The sequence below is a fragment of the Schistocerca nitens genome, chromosome 11 (assembly GCF_023898315.1).
Source record: "Schistocerca nitens isolate TAMUIC-IGC-003100 chromosome 11, iqSchNite1.1, whole genome shotgun sequence".
Lineage (NCBI taxonomy): Eukaryota > Metazoa > Arthropoda > Insecta > Orthoptera > Acrididae > Schistocerca > Schistocerca nitens.
This window is the reverse complement of record NC_064624.1, coordinates 28526871-28548441: the sequence shown is the minus strand read 5'-3', so window position 1 is coordinate 28548441 and position 21571 is coordinate 28526871. Positions and strand designations below refer to the sequence as shown.

The 21571-nt window shown below is 40.1% G+C and overlaps 1 protein-coding gene across 1 annotated transcript in view; it reads left to right on the top strand.

Annotated features, from left to right (window-relative positions):
* Nucleotides 1–21571, top strand: part of LOC126213527 (zinc finger protein 708-like) — a 139150-nt gene that overhangs the window by 43484 nt on the left and 74095 nt on the right. The gene's annotated exons all lie outside the window — the stretch shown is intronic.

Here is a 21571-nt window from a genome sequence, read left to right as displayed (position 1 = left end):
GATGGTATGTAATGAATGCATTAAGTACATGTTTGGTGTCAACGGAGGATGAAAGTCTTCCTCTTGGAAGAAACTTAATCTAATTATGTGTCTCTGTGTCAGTGCTGTAACAGAAGATCTGGAACTATGATATGTGTTGGGGTATAGTTTAGAGTTCCCAGTCACTATTTACTTTAATATTTACATTACTGAAATCCTGCAGTGGCTGTATGTAATTCCTTCTGATTTCCCTCCAGTACACATGACATAAATGTGAATGGTTTCCCAAAGAGCAGGCACTGAAAATATATGGTGAAGAGCAAGAAGTGTGTAAATAGCATTAAATTTTGTTAATTTTGATGATAATGTAGAGAATGCAATAATCATTTGATTAAACACTGAAAAGCCCTCTTATTTATTGGTTTACAGCTGGAAGATTATTGGGGTTTCTCTATTATCAGAGTTTAATTTTGAAATGTTGCCACACACCCATATATCAAGTTTGCATATGGGAGTATGACCACCCGATAGAGCAGGCCATAGTGCCACTGAAATCAGAATGGATTATGTGATGGGAATAGAAAGTGAAAGTATGCCGAATAAATACTACACAATGGCTGATAGCAAAATCAGAGACATTAGAACTGATTTGGATGAATTGTGACACTCACTCTTCCCAGTTGATTAGAATCTCTGCAGAGTTGGATGATATTCATAAGAAAGGAATATTGAGAACTGTGTCAGAAGTTAGCAAGCAGTTAAAATTCAGAATTTTTTTTTCTTCATGCAGTCTGTTAAAGATCCATTTGGAATATCTTGGTCCACTGATTTTATCAAGGAGGATCCTGAATTGAATTTGGAAATTGTCACTGAGGATATTGTAAGCATTCACATCTCTAATGTATTGCATGTAGTCAGGTAATGAGTCTTTTGCTAATTGTGTAGAGTAAAGGATGTATTACAGTGGAATTAGCACAGATTGTCAGTTTTCTGAAACTTTTTGCTGTTCGTAATTGTAGAGTATTCTTTTACTCCTGAACTTGACTTTCATATCATCTGTTATGTGCTGACTGTTGTAAACAGAAGTGGAAGTGGACTGGTTGCTGGTATAATCCTGTTTTCTGTAGCACTTGTTGATATCAACTATATTGTATAATGGCTGTGTGTGATGGATACAGTAAATTCACATTTAGATGAAGTGTAAGTTCTAATAGTGTGGGTCATTTGAGAAATATTCCTCCTTTCAATAACTGCTGATAAATACAATTCAAAAGAACATTGGCTGTTCTTATCTTTTGTTGAATCATAGTTATTCGTGAGTTTGTCCTAAAATTTTTGGGTTTGAAAAAGAGAGAGAATTTGTGTGTTGCAGATCAGCCCTGATACTTTGGCCACAATCTGTACATATTGTGGCAGCTCCTGTGGTACTTGTTGTATTAGTCATAAATTTTTTAGTTATAGAAAAGCTCTGTGTATGGCTTTTGGTTAATGATTGTACAGAGATGAAGCCATGTATGACCTCACAATTCGAGTCCTGGCAGATCTAAAGAAGAAAGATTATTTGCTTAGATATGCTTTATGACCTTGCTAAGGGAAAGATGCTCACATTGATAAACATGTCACAGAAATAAAATTAGAGAAAGACTATACAAGCTTACAGGTCAAGGAACCAAACTATCATGCTAGTGACAGCTCACAGTATGTAAAGGAGTGTAGCTGATTTGCAGCTACCAGACCAAGACTTAAGGTCACAGAGACTCATATTATGCCATTTTGAACAAATTAAAGGGATGCATTGGCATCAAAAGTAGACAGGACAGTAAGTGGAACACAAATAGTGTTGTTCCACAAGAAGGGTTTTACAGAAATAACACCACGCATAGTACCCCACAGGGGGTCCACAACTCTTTTGTGGCACGGGACCCCGAGCTAATGTGGCCTTCCTTCGTTTCCGGGCTGCATACCTTCCCTTTCCTCATCCTTCCCCATCCCCCATCTTCGGCCCCCCCCTCACCTCTGGCTCTTTCCTTCCCTTTCTCCCCCTCTGGGAGTATGGTTTGTGCCTACGTCCGGAGACGGACGCTCCAAACTGTTCCAAATTCCTTGCTTTCTACACTTGCAAGTCTTCGTCTTTCCTCTGTCCTTCTTTTTTCCTTCCCTCTTCCCTTTGCCCTTTTCTCCGCTGCGGCGTTTGAGACGCCTCTTCTTTCCTTTCCCTTTCTCTTTTTTCCTCCCTGTGCGTGTCTGAAGGCTGACCCACGCACTTCCATGCGTAGCCGGTGACGGGGTAACGCGTAATTCCCTGCCCCGGGTAGACAGGTAGGACACGTACGTACCCGCTGGTAATGGCCAGGCCCTGGGAGGGGTGATTACCCGAGCTGATACCTTTCGAAAGTGCCGATTGGTCCCTCCGTCCGTTTGTCGGGAGGTGTGACCTGAGGTGTGAACAATCACCTAAGGCGGGAGTGCCCTCAGAGAGGGCCACCACAAGGGAGGAGCGCGCCATCGGAGACGCCGGTAATCATGGGGACTCTTCCGCAATGGTTTCCTCACCTTCCACTATGTCTGCTCACAAACGTAAGTTCACTGAGTCTCAGCCACAGACAGTTCTTCCATCGTTGCCACAGTTCCTTGTTGTTTCTCGGTCTGGCAAAGGTCACGACTTCTCCACGGTCAACTCTTTCATTATTCAGAAAGGTGTTGACGCAATTGCAGGTCCTGTAAAGTCTTGTTCCAGATTACGGAATGGCAGCCTGTTGTTAGAAACAAACAGTGCCCTCCAGGCACAAAAATTGCTGCGTACTTCTCTGCTCCACACCTTCCCTGTCCAGGTGGAACCACACCGTACCTTAAATTCCTTGCGTGGAGTCGTTTATACACGCTCCCTCGATGGATTGTCTGACGAAGAAATTCAGCACTACCTGTCTGACCAGGGCGTAACGGCTGTTCATAGAGTTATGAAAAGGGTTGACACCAAAATTATTCCAACCCGCACTGTCTTCTTGACACTTGACAAAGTTCAACTCCCATCGAAAATCAAAGCAGGCTAGGAGATCATTTCCGTTCGCTCTTATATCCCAAACCCTACGCATTGCTATCGATGTCAGCGGTTCAATCAAACCAGGCAGTCCTGTTCCAATCCGGCCAAATGTGTTACGTATGGCAAGGATGCCCATGAGGGTGTTTGTCCACCTCCATCCCCTCGATGCATCAACTGTATGGGTGACCACGCTGCTTCCTCTCGAGATTGCCCCGTTTTTAAGGACGAAAAGCTCATCCAGGAAATAAGAGTGAAGGAAAAGGTGTCGAACTTTGCTGCTCGAAAATTATTCGCCAGTCGACAGCCCACCGTGCCTCAGACAGGAAAATACAGCACTGTCCTTGCTTCTCCTTGGCCAACAAAGGAGGCTGCCACGCAGACGTGCGATTTCACCTTTAGTGCCACGGTCGTCAGAACGGCCAGCGCAACCTCACCACTTTCGCCTGCCCACTCTATGGCTCACCCTTCGTCGGGTTCTGCTAAATCTCGAGCCCTAAAGTCAGACACCAAGTCTTCGAAAAAAGAGCATACTCGTGAAGAGTTTTTATGTACCGCAACTTCACAACCATCAGTTCCTCCTTCATCTAAACATCATACTTCCAAGAAGGCTACAAAGAAACCCAGTTCATCTCCACCTCCGCTAAGGCGTGTCCCATCTACAGCACCACCTGGCGGAAATCGCCCTCGGCCGTCTTCTGTGTCGCCGAAGCGCACTGCTGGCGGCCGGTCAATCGGCCGATCGCTGGTGGCAGGAGCTGCTCCTGAACAACCTATGGATCAGGATCTTCTGCTTTCGGCTGAATGCCATTCCATGCTGTCGGTCGCAAGCTCTGAGCAGTCTTTGAGTTGACAGCAACTTTGGTCACATTCCTCCATTTTCTGTTCACCCTATGTCCATTATCCACTGGAATATCCGCGGCTTTCGAGCCAATAGGGATGAATTGTCGATCCTCTTACGATCCTACTCGCCGGTCATCTTCTGTCTTCAGGAAACAAAGCTGCATCCCCATGACCGCTTTGTTCTCCATCATTTTCAGTCTGTCCGATATGATCTCCCCTCTGTTGAAGGCACTCCAGCACATGGAGGACTCGTGATTCTTCTGCATGAAACTCTCCATTATTATCCAATCCATTTAAACACTTCCTTCCAAGCTGTCGCCGTCCGTCTTTCCCTTTCCGGATACATGTTCTCTCTTTGTACTGTATACATTCCATTGTCCACACCAATGGCAGGAGCTGATCTCCTTCATCTTCTTTGTCAGCTTCCACCCCCCTATTTGCTGGTTGGGGACTTCAATGCCCACCACCCGCTTTGGGGATCTCCACATCCTTGTCCACGTGGCTCACTATTGCTAGACATCTTCCACCAAGCGGATCTAGTTTTCCTCAACACTGGGGTCCCTACATTTTTATCTGCCTCCACAACAAATTTATCTCATTTAGAACTTGATGTCGGTACTGTTCCGCTAGCTCGGCGCTTCGAATGGTTCGCCCTTGATGATACACACTCGAGTGACCACTTTCCCTGTGTCCTTAGACTGCAGCCTCATCTGCCACATATGCGCCCGCGACGCTGGAAGTTTGCCCAAGCCGATTGGACACTTTTTTCGTCTCTAGCGACATTCGATGACCGTCACTTTCCCAGCGTCTACGATGAGGTCACCCATATTACTGACGTTATTCTTACAGCTGCGGAACATTCAATACCACGCACCTCTGAATTGCCCCGGCGCCCCCCAGTTCCTTGGTGGAACGAGGCATGCCGTGATGCAATACGTGAGCGGCGACATGCTCTCCGCGTTTTCCGCCACCATCCTTCTTTGGCCAACTGTATCCGCTATAAGCAGTTCCGAGCGCGATGCCGTCGTGTCATCCGCGATAGCAAGAAGGCAAGCTGGAAATTCTTTATTAGCTCATTTAACACCTTCACTCCCTCCTCGGAAGTTTGGACTCGGCTTCGACGGTTCTCACAAGGGAATCTTTCCATCGCACGCCCCTCAGATGTAGTTATAAGTTGGCACAGTGGATAGGCCCTGAAAAACTGAACACAGATCAATCGAGAAAACAGGAAGAAGTTGTGTGGAACCGTGAAAAAATTAGTAAAATATACAAACTGAGTAGTCAATGTGAGAGATATGCAACATAAAGGAGATCATAAGCTCAGGAACGCCGTGGTCCTGTGGTTAGCGTGAGTAACTGCGGGACGAGAGGTCCTTGGTTCAAGTCTTCTCTCGACTGAAAATTTTACTTTCCTTATTTTCGCAAAGTTATGATCTGTCCATTCGTTCATTGACGCCTCTGTTCACTGCAATAAGTTTAGTGTCTGTGTTTTGCGACCGCACAGCAAAACCGTGCCATTAGTAGACGAAAGGACGTGCCTCTCCAATGGGAACCGAAAACATTTGATCGCAACGTCATAGGTCAACCGATTCCTCCACGGGAAAACACGTCTGATATATTCTATACGACACTGGTGACGGCATGTGCGTCACATGACAGGAATATGTTGTCGACCCACCTAACTTGTACACTTCGTGAATGGGTAAAAAGATTCTTCTACCTTGCCCGATTTAGGTTTTCTTGTGGATGTGATAATCACTCCCAAAAAAGTGATGAAAACATAAGAGTTTCTCACATAAACTGAAAATAAAAAATTAAACTTTTCACTCGAGGGAAGACTTGAACATAGGACGTCTCGCTCCGCAGCAGCTCTCGCTAACCACGGGACCATGGCGCTCCTTGACGCTGGGTGTCGTTAATGTTGCCTATCTTCGCATGGACTACTCAGTTTGTATATTTTACTAACTTTTTTCATAGTTCCACACAACTTCTTCCTGTTTTCTCGACTGATCTGTTTTCAGTTTTTCAAGGCCTATCCACTGTGCCAACTTATAACTAAATCTGAGGGGGGTGCGATGGGGAGGTTCCCTTCTCAGGTGCGCCTAGTTTCTCCCCGGTCTCTGGGCTCACTGTCGCATATGGTACATTAGTGGACACCGTCGCAATTTCTAACTCATTGGGTCAGCACTTTGCTGAGATTTCGAGCTCTTCAAATTACCCGCCAGCGTTTCTCTCGAAGAAACGTGCAGCGGAAGTGCGACCTCTTGCTTTCTCCTCTCAAAATCGCGAAAGCTACAATACTGTTTTCTCCATCCGGGAACTGCAACATGCACTCTCTTCTTTGCGCTCCTCTGCCCCAGGACCGGATGGTATCCACGTCCAAATGTTGCTGCATTCATCAACCCATAGTCTGAGTTACCTCCTTCGCCTTTATAATCGAATTTGGACCGACAGTACTTTTCCCAGACGATGGCGGGAAGCTATCATCGTTCCTGTTCCGAAACCTGGAAAGGACAAACATCTCCCCTCTAGCTATCGCCCTATTTGTCTCACGAGTAGTGTCTGTAAGGTTTTGGAGCATATGGTGAATTACCGTCTAGCGTAGTGGCAGGAATCCCGCAGTCTTTTAACACCTGCCCTTTGCGGATTCCGAAAGCATCGTTCTGCAGTTGACCATCTTGTTGCTCTCTCCACTTATATCATGAACAATTTTCTCCGGAAACGCCAAACAGTAGCAATATTTTTTGATCTGGAGAGAGCATACGATACCTGTTGGAGGACAGGCATCCTCCGCACACTGTTCTCTTGGGACTTTCGAGGTCGGCTACCCCTTTTTCTTCGCGAATTTATGGCAGAGCGCACATTTAGGGTGCGGGTGAACACTACTCTCTCCCGTACTTTCTCCCAAGAAAACGGGGTACCCCAGGGCTCCGTGCTGAGTGTTGTACTGTTTGCCATCACCATCAATCCAATTATGGATTGTCTCCTGCCTGATGTCTCGGGCTCCCTCTTTGTGGACGATTTTGCGATCTACTACAGCTCTCAACGGACCAGCCTTCTTGAACGACGTCTTCAAGGATGTCTCGATCGCCTCCACTCTTGGAGCATCGAAACTGGCTTCCGTTTCTCTCCCAGTAAGACCGTTTGTGTTAATTTTTGGTGACGTAAGGAGTTTCTTCCGCTCTCCTTACATCTAGGTCCTGTCAACCTTCCGTTTTCAGACGTCGCTAAATTCTTGGGTCTTATGCTTGACAGAAAACTGTGCTGGTCCTCCCATGTTTCCTATCTTTCGGCTTGCTGTCTGCGATCCCTTAACACCCTCCGTGTCCTGAATGGTACCTCCTGGGGAGCGGACAGAGTGGTCCTTCTCCACCTCTATCGCGCCTTAGTGCGCTCGAAATTAGATTATGGAAGCATAGTCTACTCCTCTGCTCGGCCGTCTATTCTTCGGCGTCCCTACTCTATCCACCGTGGATTACGTTCAGTGTCTGGAGCTTTTTACACTAGCCCTGTGGAAAGCCTTTATGCTGAGACTGCTGAACCTCCGCTGTCCAATCGGCGAGCAGTCCTTCTGAGTCGTTATGCTAGCCATCTGTCTTCCATGCCTGCTAATCCAGCCCATGACCTTTTTTTCGACGCCTCCTTTGATGTAGGGTATGCAGGCCGCTCCTCCTCCCTACTACCCCCGGGAGTCCGCTTCTGTCAACTGCTCCATTCTCTTTCCTTCCGCTTTCCTAAGACCTTCTTGACAACTTGGGGTACAGCACCGCCTTGGCTCCGTCCCCGGATCTGCCTGCTCCGTGACCTTTGTCGATTTCCCAAGGATGGTACCCCTACACTTGTTTATCGTCGGGCATATGCTGCTGTATGTGCACAAATGACGTACGCCACATTTATTTACACCGACGGCTCGAAAACATCGTTAGGTGTAGGGAGTGCCTATATTGTTGGCGACACCCCAAATCACTTTCGGCTTCCCGACCAGTGTTGGGTTTATACTGCGGAGCTTTACGCTGTTCTCCAGGCTGTCCACTACATCCGCCGCAATCAGCGGATACAGTATGTTATCTGCTCAGATTCTCTCAGCTCTCTCCTCAGTCTCCAAGCTCTTTATGCTGTGCACCCTCTGGTCCACCGGATTCAGGACTGTCTGCACTTGCTCCACCTGGGGGGTGTCTTGGTGGCGTTCCTCTGGCTCCCGGGACATGCTGGTATCTGTGGGAATGAGGCGGCCGATATAGCGGCCAAGGCTGCAGTCTCTCTTCCTCGGCCAGCTATTCAGTCGATTCCCTTCACCGATCTATGGAGCGTTTTATGTCGCAGAGTTGCTCATTTATGGCACGCGCATTGGTCAACACTTCCCCATAATAAATTGCGGGAAGTGAAAGCCCTTTCTTGCGCTTGGACCTCTTCCTCCCGAACGCGTCGTCGGGAGGAGGTAATTTTAGCTAGACTCTGGATAGGGCACTGCCTTTTTAGCCATCGACATCTTTTAAGCGGCGATCCTCCCCCACTCTGTCCCCACTGCTCTCAGCTGTGGACGGTTTGACACCTTTTAATTGAATGCCCCTATTTTAATCTGTTACGCTTCCGTCTACAGCTGTCGCCTGATATATCGTCGATTTTAGCAGATGACACGCGCTCAGCCGACCGTGTTCTCAAGTTTATTAGTGCCAGTGAAATGACGTCAGTCATTTGAAGCTTTTTTTGGTGACCCTTTCTGTAGTGAATTTTTAAGCCTTCCTTCTGCTTTTAGTTTCTCCAATTTTATGACTTTCGTTCCCATTGCTGCTGGTTTTAAATTTCGGTTTTTTACTGTTTCCTAAGTCACGGACCGGGTGCTAATGACCATAGCAGTTTTGCGCCCTAAAACCAAACCAAAACAACACAAAAAACCATGCATAGTAGTCAGGGATGTGCAAATCAGAAGATTGGCCAAAACAATGAACTGTAGGGTGTCCTAAGGCATAGCTGTAGTTGTCAAAGTGGCTGGCTTGTAGTTGGTGACCAGTTACCATGAAAATACAAAAGGCAGTACTGGCCTTCATATGCAACCCAAGAGATCATAGGTCGTACAGGATGCCTCCATAGCACCCGGGCAGAGGTGCAGAGATAATGCCCTCTGCATGGAGTGCTGCTCTCAATGCAAGTGTGGAGAACAGTGTGTTGCTGGTTGTGTGGCCTGGAAAACCATGTCATGTGGTTGGCACTGAAACCACTGATGTGTACCCCACTTGTTACTTTGAAAATACGTATGAAATAGTGGTAGTCACCTGAGCAAATCTATGAATAGGATGTGTTACCATAACAGTGATCATGTGTAGCACATGCAGTTGTGCAGTGAACATCTTAGCTCTGTCATCTGGAGTGACATGCAGTCTAGGGCTTAATCATGATGCAGAAAAATAGGGCTGATCATTTTGATACTGGCACATGGCCAGCAAGACAATGTATAAATTGCAGAATTGGGAATTTTATTAGTTAATTGCATGAGATGCTAGATTAAGCTTTGTTACTGTTCTCCTAAGTATATGATTTACAATGCACACTGTGAATCTTTTCTGAAAACCTGTATGTACTGGTTTCTACATCAGATATTTGTTTGTCAGGCTTAATTCTGATGTGCATACATTGCATATTATCATTTCCCTGTGTTTAATGATTTTTGTGATTGTAATTGCTGTCATATGTGAAGATAGCATTAGCCTGAAAAATAATAGTAAGAGACACATCACCTAGTGAATGAAGTCATGAGATTAGATGTTGGGATCAAGAAGTTGCATTGATTTTTATCACTTGCTTGGTGTTGAATGGTAATTATCAGTTGTTTTTTTTAATTTATATGAAGGTTTGGTGATCTTGCAGACCAATGTATGAGGTGCTACTAATTGAAAGCCCATATTCTGCATTAATGTTCCAACAGCTAAATGTCATGAGCTAATGTGGCAGTACTTAAAAAATTGAATGTGGAGGTTGTCTTGTAATGACACATTGTTTTAGAAATTTAAGACATAGCCTCAGAACTATTGTATTTTTTGAAATGCTGGTTGTGTCTGTGCCATCCACTTGTTGCATGATACAGTTGAGGAACTAGACTGCTGATGGCTTATTTTTCTCATGTAGAGTAATTTGTCCAGCTATAGTGAAGATGAAGAAAATTGAGATTCGGAGATGTGATTGAGATGGGGAGAATCATCTATTTCAACCATCAAGTATTGTAAGGGAAAGTGGGTGGCCGAAATGTGGGTGGGAGTAAGTGTCCTGGGAAATAACCCAGAAGGACTATGCAGTGATTAATTGGAGAACACATTGAGTATCAAATTGTTGTATGTTCAGATAACTAGTAGAATTAGCCAGTTCCATTAGAACAAAGGTAATTTCTGAATAAGGTAGTATACAATGGAATGATATTGCAAAGAAATAGTGAGCTATGGAGTGAGAGCGCATACAATGTTCTGCAGAGTCATTTGTATGAGTGTATATGGAATGAATATGTAATGAAGCATAATTATATTGTTCATTATTTCATTCAGTGAGTTGGGTCGCTTAATATTCTGTGTGTAGTTTATTAGGGCGTATTTTTTTTTTCTGTTTTTATTGATTGTAGAGTGGATGAACAGGTATATTTAGTTTCTAGAAGATATTGTGTATCTAAAACAAAGTTCAGTACTATGTTATTAGCCACTGTTGTGCTCATCAGAATATTTTGACTGAGAGATGCAAGTTCCACTTAACTTTGGTCTTTGTGTTGAATGGGTTTAGACTTCGGCAATAAGTAGATAGCTGATACAATTTCTGTGTAAAGGTGTATTAATTGTTTGTTCGAGAAGCAATCCAGAGACAAGCTGCTAGATTTGTTACTGGTAGATTCAAACAAAACACAAGTGTTGTGGAGATTTTTCAGGAACTCAAATTGGAATCCCTGGTGGAAGGTGATGTTCTTTCAAGGAATGCTATTGAGAAAATTTAGAGAACTGCCATTTGAAGCTGACTGCCAAACTATTCTGTTGTTTCCAACATACATTGCACATAAGGACTATGGAGATAAAATTTGAGAAATCGAGGCTGATATGGAAGCACATATACAGTCTTTTTCCCTTGTTGTATTTGCGAGTGGAATGGGAAAGAAAATGACCAGCAGGGTTATGGGGTACTCTTTGCCATGCACCATTAGGTGGATAGCAGAGTATTAATGTATGTGGAGATACTAGATAAAATAAGTATCTGACTAATGTAGTAGGAGGAACAGTGATATTTTTCATAGTAGTAAATGTGCATCTACATACATACAAACTAATCTATTAGTAATTCCCATAGTTAGCAGTGTTAGATTAGCATTAGTCACACTTCAGAGGTAAATTCCTGTGGGAGAAGGCTACATCGGATTTGGTGGGTAGCCACCTAGGTGTCAATGAGTCGGAGCACTGGCAAACACCCATTCTTATGCCAGTTCATAAGAACAGGATCAAACAAGATCAGATCAACGACATTGCAACTCATAATATTAATTCTCTACTTAAAATAGGAAAACTAAAGATTTGATGGATGACTTAGAGAAGCAGAAAATTTTAGAAACAGGACTCCAGGAAATAAGAAATACTACAGAAGAACCATTCAAATCACAAGGCTACAGAATTTACAATGGTAAACCTGGAATGAGGGTTATGAAAGAACGTCCCCAATTTGGAACTGGGTTTATAGTCAATTGAAAACAATGGATTTGATTATTGATTTTCGAGCCACCTCCCCTAGAATTGCAACTTTGGGTTTAAAAATATATAACAAAATTTATATAATCGTTAATGCCCATACCCCTACTAATGAAAAGAATTTTCTAACAAAGGCCAGGAACGAAGTGGAAAAGTTTTGGGATCTCCTTGAGCAAGCAATAAACCATGTAAATATTAACATTGTTAAGATCCTGTTAGGGGACTTCAATGCTCAACTCAGAAGAGAAAAGAAATACTGGGATATTATTGCGAAATAGGCTCCACATAAACAAATAAAAATGGTCAAAGACTTCCTGAAATCTGTAGGGAACACAAATTGATCTCAAAGTACACATACTTCAAAAGGAGGCCAAACAAATGTAAAACTTGGAAACATCCTGACTGGGGAAAAGGAGAATGGCAGCTGGATCATGTATTTATGGACAAATTCTTCCACAGAGATATCTATAATGTTAAAATTCTCAGGCAACAAGCAGAAAATTTAGCCCCATTGAACGCACCTAATAGACATGTCTGGTGGATCTCAGAATATGACAAAATTCATAATGGAATACATTGTGCATGGTTAAAATTTCAAACACACAAAACAGAAGAAGACGCAACCAACCTCAAAAATATGAAGCAAAAGTTCACACAAATTATCAGGCAAACAAAGAGACAATCACAGAAAGATCTAATCAACTCAATAGAAGAAATTACCATAAAACCAATTTCAGAGACTTTTACAAAATGTTTGGAAGAAAATTACGAAAATTTACCCCTGCCACATTAATGCTGAAAAGGGAAGATGGAAAAAAGCCACATAATGACAAGGTAAATGCTGAAATCATGGCAAAAGCATTTAGTAAATTTTTAAATTGTGAAAAACCCCAGGAACTTGTAGCAATTCACACACACACACACACACACACACACACACACACACACACACACACACACACACACAAACAAGACTCCACCTGATCTCATAAATCCTCCAACAATTCAAGAGGGGGAAACAGCACTCAGAGATGAAAAATTATAAGGCATGCAGAGAAGACCATGTTTTTGGCAGATATGTGGACATATGCCAGTGATATAATCCAAACATCCTTACACATAGCCCTAACAAAAATCTGGATAACAGAAAAGTTTCCCAAACATTGGACCTCAGTCATAATCCACCCATTCCACAAAAAGAGATAAAAGCAATCCAGGTAATTAGAGGTATCTCTCTTAGACTGCACATAGATTCTCTCCACAATCCTATACAAGAGGATCAAACAGCAAATAGAGGATGAATTAGGTGAATACCAAGGAGGCTTCAGACATTGTAGAAACTGTGCAGAACAGATCATCACTTTAAAATTAGCCATATCATATTACAAGAAACAAAATGAACCTCTTGTAATACCTCTGTGGACTTTAAAAAAAGCACATGACTGTATCCATTAGACTTTCAATGTTAAAAATCTTAAGAAATTTTGGGCTCCATAAAAAATTAATCAAATTGATAGAACTCACCTTAACCAACACTGTTTCATATGTCAAGTCTAGGGAGGAACTCTGAGCCATTCGTCATAAAAGCAGGTTTAAGACAAGGAGATTGTGGGGCACTCTTGCTGTTGATCTGTGCTTTAGAATACATGATGATGAAATGGTACAAAGTTAACCCAAGGAACATCCAAATTGGAAGATCCAAAAACAACACAACTTTAAATTGTCTAGGATTTGCTGATGAGCTTGCTTTCTTGTTCAACAGTATTCAGGAAACCAAACAAGTTATCTCACTACAGGAACTAGCGCAGAAAATTGGTCTTGAAACATCCTTTGAAAAACCAGTCATCATGTTAACTGACCCAACACTCATAAACAAAATTGGCATAGGAAACCAAGAAATCAAAATTTTAGATAAATTTGAATTACTGCAAGAAATCAGAACATATAAACTCTATGAAAAGCCAACATGGCATAACAGAATAAACAAATTGACTACAGCACAATATATCACCAAGAACACCTACAACAAAAAGATCCTGTCAATAGCAACAAAATTAAAACACTACAAAACAGTCACTCAACCAGAAAAAAACACACACAAGTGAAACCATCTTCAAAACAACTAACACTGCAGAAATAGGCAAAATACTCAAAATAGGGAGAAGAATCATCAGAACATGCATCAACTACTCATACCAGAAAGATAGGCACTGGAGAGTAGCTACAAATGAAACAGTCTTCAAGGAAATAGAACTGGTAATGAGTACAATCAGGAAGAAAGGATTTCATTTCTTGGACATGTAATCAGAACACCAGAGAACAGGATCATCAGCAGACTAACAGAAAATTTGTGGAATAGTAAGTGCAACATTAAGTGGATTATAGAAATAAAGGAAGATATGAATGAGCTACAGATTACATTTCGAGACCTAAGAAACAAAACTGACAAAATCAGGAAACTCACAGACAAACAAACCAGACTGCAAATGAGAATCAACAGACAATAGGAAGGGTGATTCCTGATGAAGACAGAAGAATGAGACCTGAGAGAATGAACAAGTACTGGGCTGGCAGGAAACTGAAAAATTCTTTGTAGAAAGTTTGCTGGATTGGTCCAATGAAGGCCATAAAATGGAAATAATAATTTATTATTATTTCTTTCCTTTCTCAGACGTTATGTTTGGTTAAAAATGGAAAGTGACACGGACCTTGATCAAGTGTGACTTCCTTTTAACTGTATGGTATATGTTACATTGCATTTAGGAACTTCCAGGTTATTGTAATTATTATTATTATTATTATTATTATTATTATTATCATTGCAACTCAAGACAAATTAAGGTTATCATATCTTACTGAAAGAAATTCTACTTGAATACGCAATTCCTCAGGGTGTTTAAAATCATCAGATTTCACAAGGCTATAACTTTGTCATAAAGATACAGAATTGGGGTCAGTTTTGTACTTCTATAGATACCTGAGAAGCCTTTATTTACAAAGAAATGAAGATTTTTCCCATTGTGAACAATTTATGTGTGCACATACATCAAGATGCTTTTCACAGCTGTCTTTAGGATCAGATTCATCATTTATTGATCACAAATATCAAAACTCTTGATACATTTAAGCATCCATGCAATAGACTTCATCCATGCATTTGTAATCATGTCAGTTTAGGAAACTCACTGCTGTTGCCATGTAGCATCATAGTTCAAAGTTGTTGGAAGAGGATGCACTTAGGTGGAGCCTTTCACAAACTCCCACCAATAAAAAAGGTAGCATACTGAGAGACGAAGCAAATTTCAAGGTCAGATCTGCAGCCCCTTATAGTTAATCAATCCCTCTGGCACCTTCTTGTTAAGAAGTGCTCTTTCGTGCAGGTTTCAATGCAATGGTACACCACCCATATGAAAAATTATGTTTTTGATCATTTTTTCATCTCTTCTGTTTTTGGCCCTTTTGTGTGTTTCCTAATATTTTCCACTCCCATCTGTTTGTTACAGAATTCCCTATTCTTCAGATTCAGTTTAGTGTTAATCTCACTAAACTGTTCATCACATTACATATGTTTAATATTGAATCATGATTACTTACATATGTTTAATAATAAATCATGATTACTGCCAACAAACTTCCTGTCCTGTTTTGCACAGCACATTACCCTTATTATTGTTACAGCTACCAGTTAGTCTTATCCCTCGAGGACTCATTTTATACGTTTTAAAGCAATCTGAAATGACTTGCTGCTGGAAGAAGTAGACAGTTGGTCATACACTAAATGAAACACACTGCATAAAATTCCTTTGTGTCTGCTTGGATTTCAAATTGAAATGGGGTCAACAAATCAGTAAACTTGTCAAATAGTGTTCCGTAGTGTCATGTAGGTGCAAGATTCCCTAGGTGAATGAAGAAGTTTGTGCAAGGTGTTCACATCACATTCCTACTACAAGGTTGTATAGGATAAATCCTAATGCCCTATAAGAATATCCTATAGGATAGGACTGAGTGAAAGCATGCTAGAAAGCATTCCTGCAAGTTGACACTCAGGAGGAACACTTATAATTGCAAGGCAGAGAGATATGAGCTTTTTAGTTAACTTGTTCTCATGCTGGTGCCTCGTTAATTGATTATCAATCCAAATGCTTAAGAACTTCACTCATGAATTTTCATCCAGTGTGTCATTCATATGTCCTATCTATAAGTCATTTGGATTTGCTTGGAATTGCATGATGTTTGTTTTTGTAAGTATAAAGGTTGAATTTTTGTGCTGTTGCCTGTAAACCAGTTGCAAGCATGTTCCATTATTCTCCTGGCTGTTTCTGCTATGAATGTTTTGTTTTTTTGTTGCTAAGCTAAGATTTAGTTCTTGTAAGCGTAATTCTTTAAACATCATAACACCCTAGTTTCCTCAAGTAAAGGGAGATCAAGGTTGTAATGTGATGCCAGTAAGTTTTCTCCGCTTCTACTGCATATTTCAGTCATGCTGTAAAGTCAGCACAATATTTTACTAATTACATGATTACGACCTTTACAAGAAGAGTTCATGCTTCTGTGATTGATTTGACCATTCATCTGATAAAATTGATGGCTGGTCAAGTATACACTTCCTGACTGAGTGCCATGGATCTAATTTCAATGGTCACTTTTTCTCCCCAATGTTTTCAGCTACTGTTAAGAAATTGTCTTCATGGCATGTTCACTGTTGGTCTTGGAATTTATATATTGTCATTTGGAGATACTGAGTGGAACTATAGTCACTAGAAAGAGGAGTGCCAAGTTGAGAAATAGGAGCACTGTTGACATACTCATCTGCTTGGTTTCTACAGAGGGGTAACAGCAGTGGAGGCAGCCAGAAACATTTGTGCCCTGTTTCTGTTTAATGCCATTGGACAGAGCTTTGCAAGAAAATGTTTTTTTATTCTAATGAGACTTCTTTTGCTGTTAGTGACTTACATTTGGGATTTGATTAAAATCATTGAAATGCATTAATTCACAGTGATCCATGTCATTGTACTTGAGAACTGGCAAATTTGATAAACTTTGATCATTTCATGAACTTCTGACATTTGCGTGTAATGGGGAAGACTCAAAAATAGGGTGTATAGGTTACACCAAAATAAAAAAAATTTATGTCCATCTGTGCTTGATTGTCATCAGTTGGCTTGTGAACAACACTAACCATTCCTGCCCTGTATCATTATGCTGATCAGACATGGTGGCGTTGTGCTAAAATAAGGAAAAAAGAGAATGGTTGAGCCCAAAGAAAGCAGCAACAAAAAGCATCCATGAAAGATAATGTTGTTCATCCAGAGTGGTGTGCTGTGAATTGCTTCCTCAAGGTGTAACCACTGATTACTGCTGAATATTGTCAACAACTGAGATGTGTTGCAGATGCAGTACATGAATGGCGACTAGGAAGACACTACTCCAGGATAAAGCCCGCCCGAAATATGCTACACTGACAAAAACAGTACACATGAGTAGAATTTTAAAATCATTGCACCCCACCTTATTCACCTGATCTAGCATTCTCAGATTTTCTCCTTTTCTGCTCTCTATTGAACAACCTTCAAGAAACTTCCTTTCCAGATGAAAATGCACACTGAACCTAGCTCAACAAGTTCTTCGCTTTAAAAACCATGTGACATCTACAGTTACAGATACAAAAAGTCACCCCATCATTGGGAGACTGCTGTAAATAGTGAAGGAGAACATTTCATTGATTATTAAGGTCTCTCTTATTTGTATCTGTAGTGTCTATTAACTATTAAACTTACTGTAAAACGTTATGAACCATACAACAGTCGAAAACTTGCTGCAGATGGATGCATATGCATAACTTTTTTTTTTACTGGTCAACTGTTACCTTTCATCTGTGTCTAACCAGTATGTATAATGTTCAAAATAATACTTGGTCTGTTGAGCCCAGTGTCTGGGTACAGATATGGCAAACACAGATAGGTATTGTACATATCTTTCCGAATGCAGTTAACTCAGTGCATGTGTGCTAGGTGTTCGATGATGAATATTATTGTCTTGAGTTGTCAAGTTTATAAAGAATTTAATATTTTCTCAAAATAATTCTGATCCCCAAGTGAGGTTGTGGCTGAGTAAATGTCAGAAAATTTTTAATTTCTTCTCATAAAATGATGTGGCACTGTTGAGAGATGACTGTAATCTGTGCACCATCGATTCTTAGAACATTTTGAGTAGTAGTGTGTGGGTCAGCTGTGCTGTGACAGTCATCTAGCATAAAAGCTTATTATTCTTGTTTTGATGTGTTGGTGTGGACAATTTTAATGAACAACACAGAGAGTACATTGATGTATTTTGTAGGTTATCAAATTATGAGCATGCTTCTAAAAGTAATTTTGTATGAAGAAAATATAATGAAGAATTGACAGAACCTGTAAAGTAGTTGATAAATTTGTTTACATCATTGTAAAAATGACTGAACTACTAAATATCCACCAATTGTTGATGGAAATAATTTGAATTTTTTGTATGAGCAGTAGGCCTGGTAGTTGCAGCAGATAGAGATACAATTACTTCTTAATGGAAAACAACGGTATACTTACTTATTAAAGGTCAGTTGAATCAAAAGTACAATTCAGCTGAGGATAGAGTGATTACAAGTTTCCTCTTGGGCAATCGCATATATGCAAAATGAGTTTCTAAATTGTTATATTAACATTTCCTTTTCTAAATGATTGACAATGTGTTCACACAATTGGCTGTGTGGAATTAAAGATAGCTCCTGAAAGAATTTTTTAAAATTACTTTTAAATCTGAAATTATTTAAATAACACCATTCCTTTAAAATACAAATACATAAGGAATGTGTTAAATTAGGTATGCAATTAGTGTACCTAAAACTTGAAATCAGAAAGATAAAAGTAAAAAAACTAATTGCATTTGTGACACAATAGATTCTGTATAGGACTCATGTAAATAGCATCACTCTTAATGCAGTTTTTTATACTCTAAAAAACTAAAACTATACATAAATTGTACAATTTTAAAACATGAGTTTTTCCATCATCATCATTTAAGACTGATTATGCCTTTCAGCGTTCAGTCTGGAGCATAGCCCCCTTATAAAATTCCTCCATGATCCCCTATTCAGTGCTAACATTGGTGCCTCTTCTGATGTTAAACCTATTACTTCAAAATCATTCTTAACCGAATCCAGGCACCTTCTCTTTGGTCTGCCCCGACTCCTCCTACCCTCTACTGCTGAACCCATGAGTCTCTTGGGTAACCTTGCTTCTCCCATGTGTGTAACATGACACCACCATCTAAGCCGGTTTTCAATTTTTCAGTATATTTCATTTTCTTATCAAACATGCAACACAGTCATAAATCCCAATTCTAAAGATGTAAGCAATATCTGTTGCTTTTTTGAATAATCATTGGTTAGTTTATTAATGCTCAAATTTGTTCAGTTCTAACAAAATGCTGTCACTTTTGTACTTTGTGAATAAATTGTAGGCTTTGGAATGGGTTTTAAAATGATTACCAAAGCTTCTGCATTTTCAGAGATGTCATAGAAATTGTTTTATACCTTTCTCATTTAAAATTTCTACAGTGACAAATAATCCAGGGTTTATCAGATTAACATGCGCATCCTTGCCAGCATCTGTTGCAATTGTCTTCAATTGCTGCATTCGATTCCTTGAAAGAATGATTTTACTCTTCTGAATACCCAGAACATCTTTGATAGGTTGCATCTGCAATTATGAGAAGTTGTTTGATTTTTCAAACTTAAGGGTTGTTTTGACAAGAATATTATGATACCTTAAGTTAGAAAATAATAGTTTTGAAAATGAGCAAAAGGTTTGACCTGAATGTAAGTAATGCTCACTCAGTTGTCCAGAAACCATCTTTCAGTACCATAAAACATGGTTTTTGCTTGAATCTGAGTTTGTGCACATTTATAAAAATCTGTAGTTCAGCCAGCATACCATTTTCTGTGTTTCATCTGGTCTCACACTCCTCTCCTCATTGCACCACCAATAGCATCCATCACAAGTTCACCATGACATGCAGCAAAGAATAACAGTCCATTTCCACTTTAAATACTTTCGAACACAAAGTGGATAAGGTGTACTTGTTCTCAAATAGGGAAGTATAGCCATCTCAACAGACAGTCAACTTTTTTGAGACATGAGATGGTCTTCTTTACATCAGCTCTGATTTGTATGAGCACACAGCAACATGTGTTAGATCTCATTAGTGATGATAGCATGATGAAATGTTTCCGCAGCATCCAGGCAAAACCTGTGAAGCCTGAACCTGTTCATGTGATGAATTAGCACTTTAACAGGTCTTCATTAACCAGAGAAACATCATCTACAAAACCTGTCTGTAGATCTCCAGATTTGAGAGATCCATTTTGCACATGTCCCCAATTCAGCAGATTGTGAATTTTTAATGAAGGAGTGAAATATAACATTTGCTTATCAATTTCTGACACTGCATCACCAGTGGTACCATTACCCACTGTATATTTTTGTTGCCTGTCAACATCAGTCCATTTTTTTCATTTTTTTTGTCAGTCAACTTCATCATTTAATTTGGAGTGAAATTTAGCAGTTAGTTTTTATGCTTTATACATGAATTCATAGTACACATGAATTGACAGTAGTCTACATGTTCCAGTAACTGCTTACCTCATGAAAAATACTCTTTTCTGTGTCATTTTTCAGTGCATTCACCAGATAATCAGAGTTGGCATGATACCTTCACACATACATTGAGGTGTATTCGAAACCAACAAAATGTGTAATGCATGAAAGTATTTTTTATTTGTACCATTTGAATGTCTGCCTAAAATTGTTTATAAGCTCCCTGAGCTGAAAATACTATGTAGTGCTTTTGCAAAACTCTCTGCATCTTACTCTTGGGATCTTTAAATAATTTAGTATCCCATCTGTCAGGTGCTTGACCGATTGTCATCTCCGTTGTAAAAAAAAAATAAACAGTTTGCTTCTCTTCTTCTGAAAATGTGTTATTCAATTTGTGTTGTTAATGTTTGGTTACTAGTTATGGAAGTTATTGCACTGGAACAATTAATTTGTTTGTTACTGCATATTTCCATGTTGGGCTGTCTGGATGTAGCTATCTTTTCACTGATTTTACTAAAGTTTATAGGGAATAGTATTAACCTAAACAGGGTTCTGATGATGACACTCCAGTGACATGAGTGGTTGTGCATTTACTTTCTTTGTACAAACTCTTCACAACTCTTTCTTCCTCTTTTCCTTTATTTTAAATTGAAATATTTGCTAAGTTGCTGTCTTTCCTTTATTCTGAAGTCTTGTGATATTTTCTGGTCTTTTTCTCTACATTGAACCAATTGTAATTGGTTTGCTTAGTTTTGGAAAATCTCTCTCTCTCCAATTTACTATCCATTATATTTAGCAGAAAGCTAGTATTAATAATGTGTAACAATGCACCGGCCTTCATATACAGATGTATTACTATGTAAAGTATTCAGCAAATGAAACTTTCATTGTTTCATCCACAAAATAATTCCCCCATAAAATCTTTGCTTTACTGCACCATTTAAAAAAAAATTGTTTAGGTTAAAGTTAACTAACAAAAAATGTAAACTTTGTTCCTGATCTACCTTCTGTGTAGTAAGAATACGTGATGTTAAATTCTTCTTTGGATTTCACAACTTAATCAGCTTTTTTAGTTCCATATCTGGCATCAAACATGATGAATTTAAATTCCTTTAACACTGTAGCAAAACAAAATGTATTTTGTAACATAATCAATGTAGTTCAAGGCAGCACACAGGAAGTGTCATACTGATCAGTACGTTAGGTATGTATTTCCTATCATTGTAACTCTACTTCTAGCTTTCAAAAAATAGATGTGGGAAATTATTTGCCTTTTTCCTCCTCAGACAGGAAAATAGATATCACAGATGAAGCCTGAGGCAAAAACAAAGATAAAGCTTAGAAAATTATATTTTACTCTCGAGCTTACATTCTGG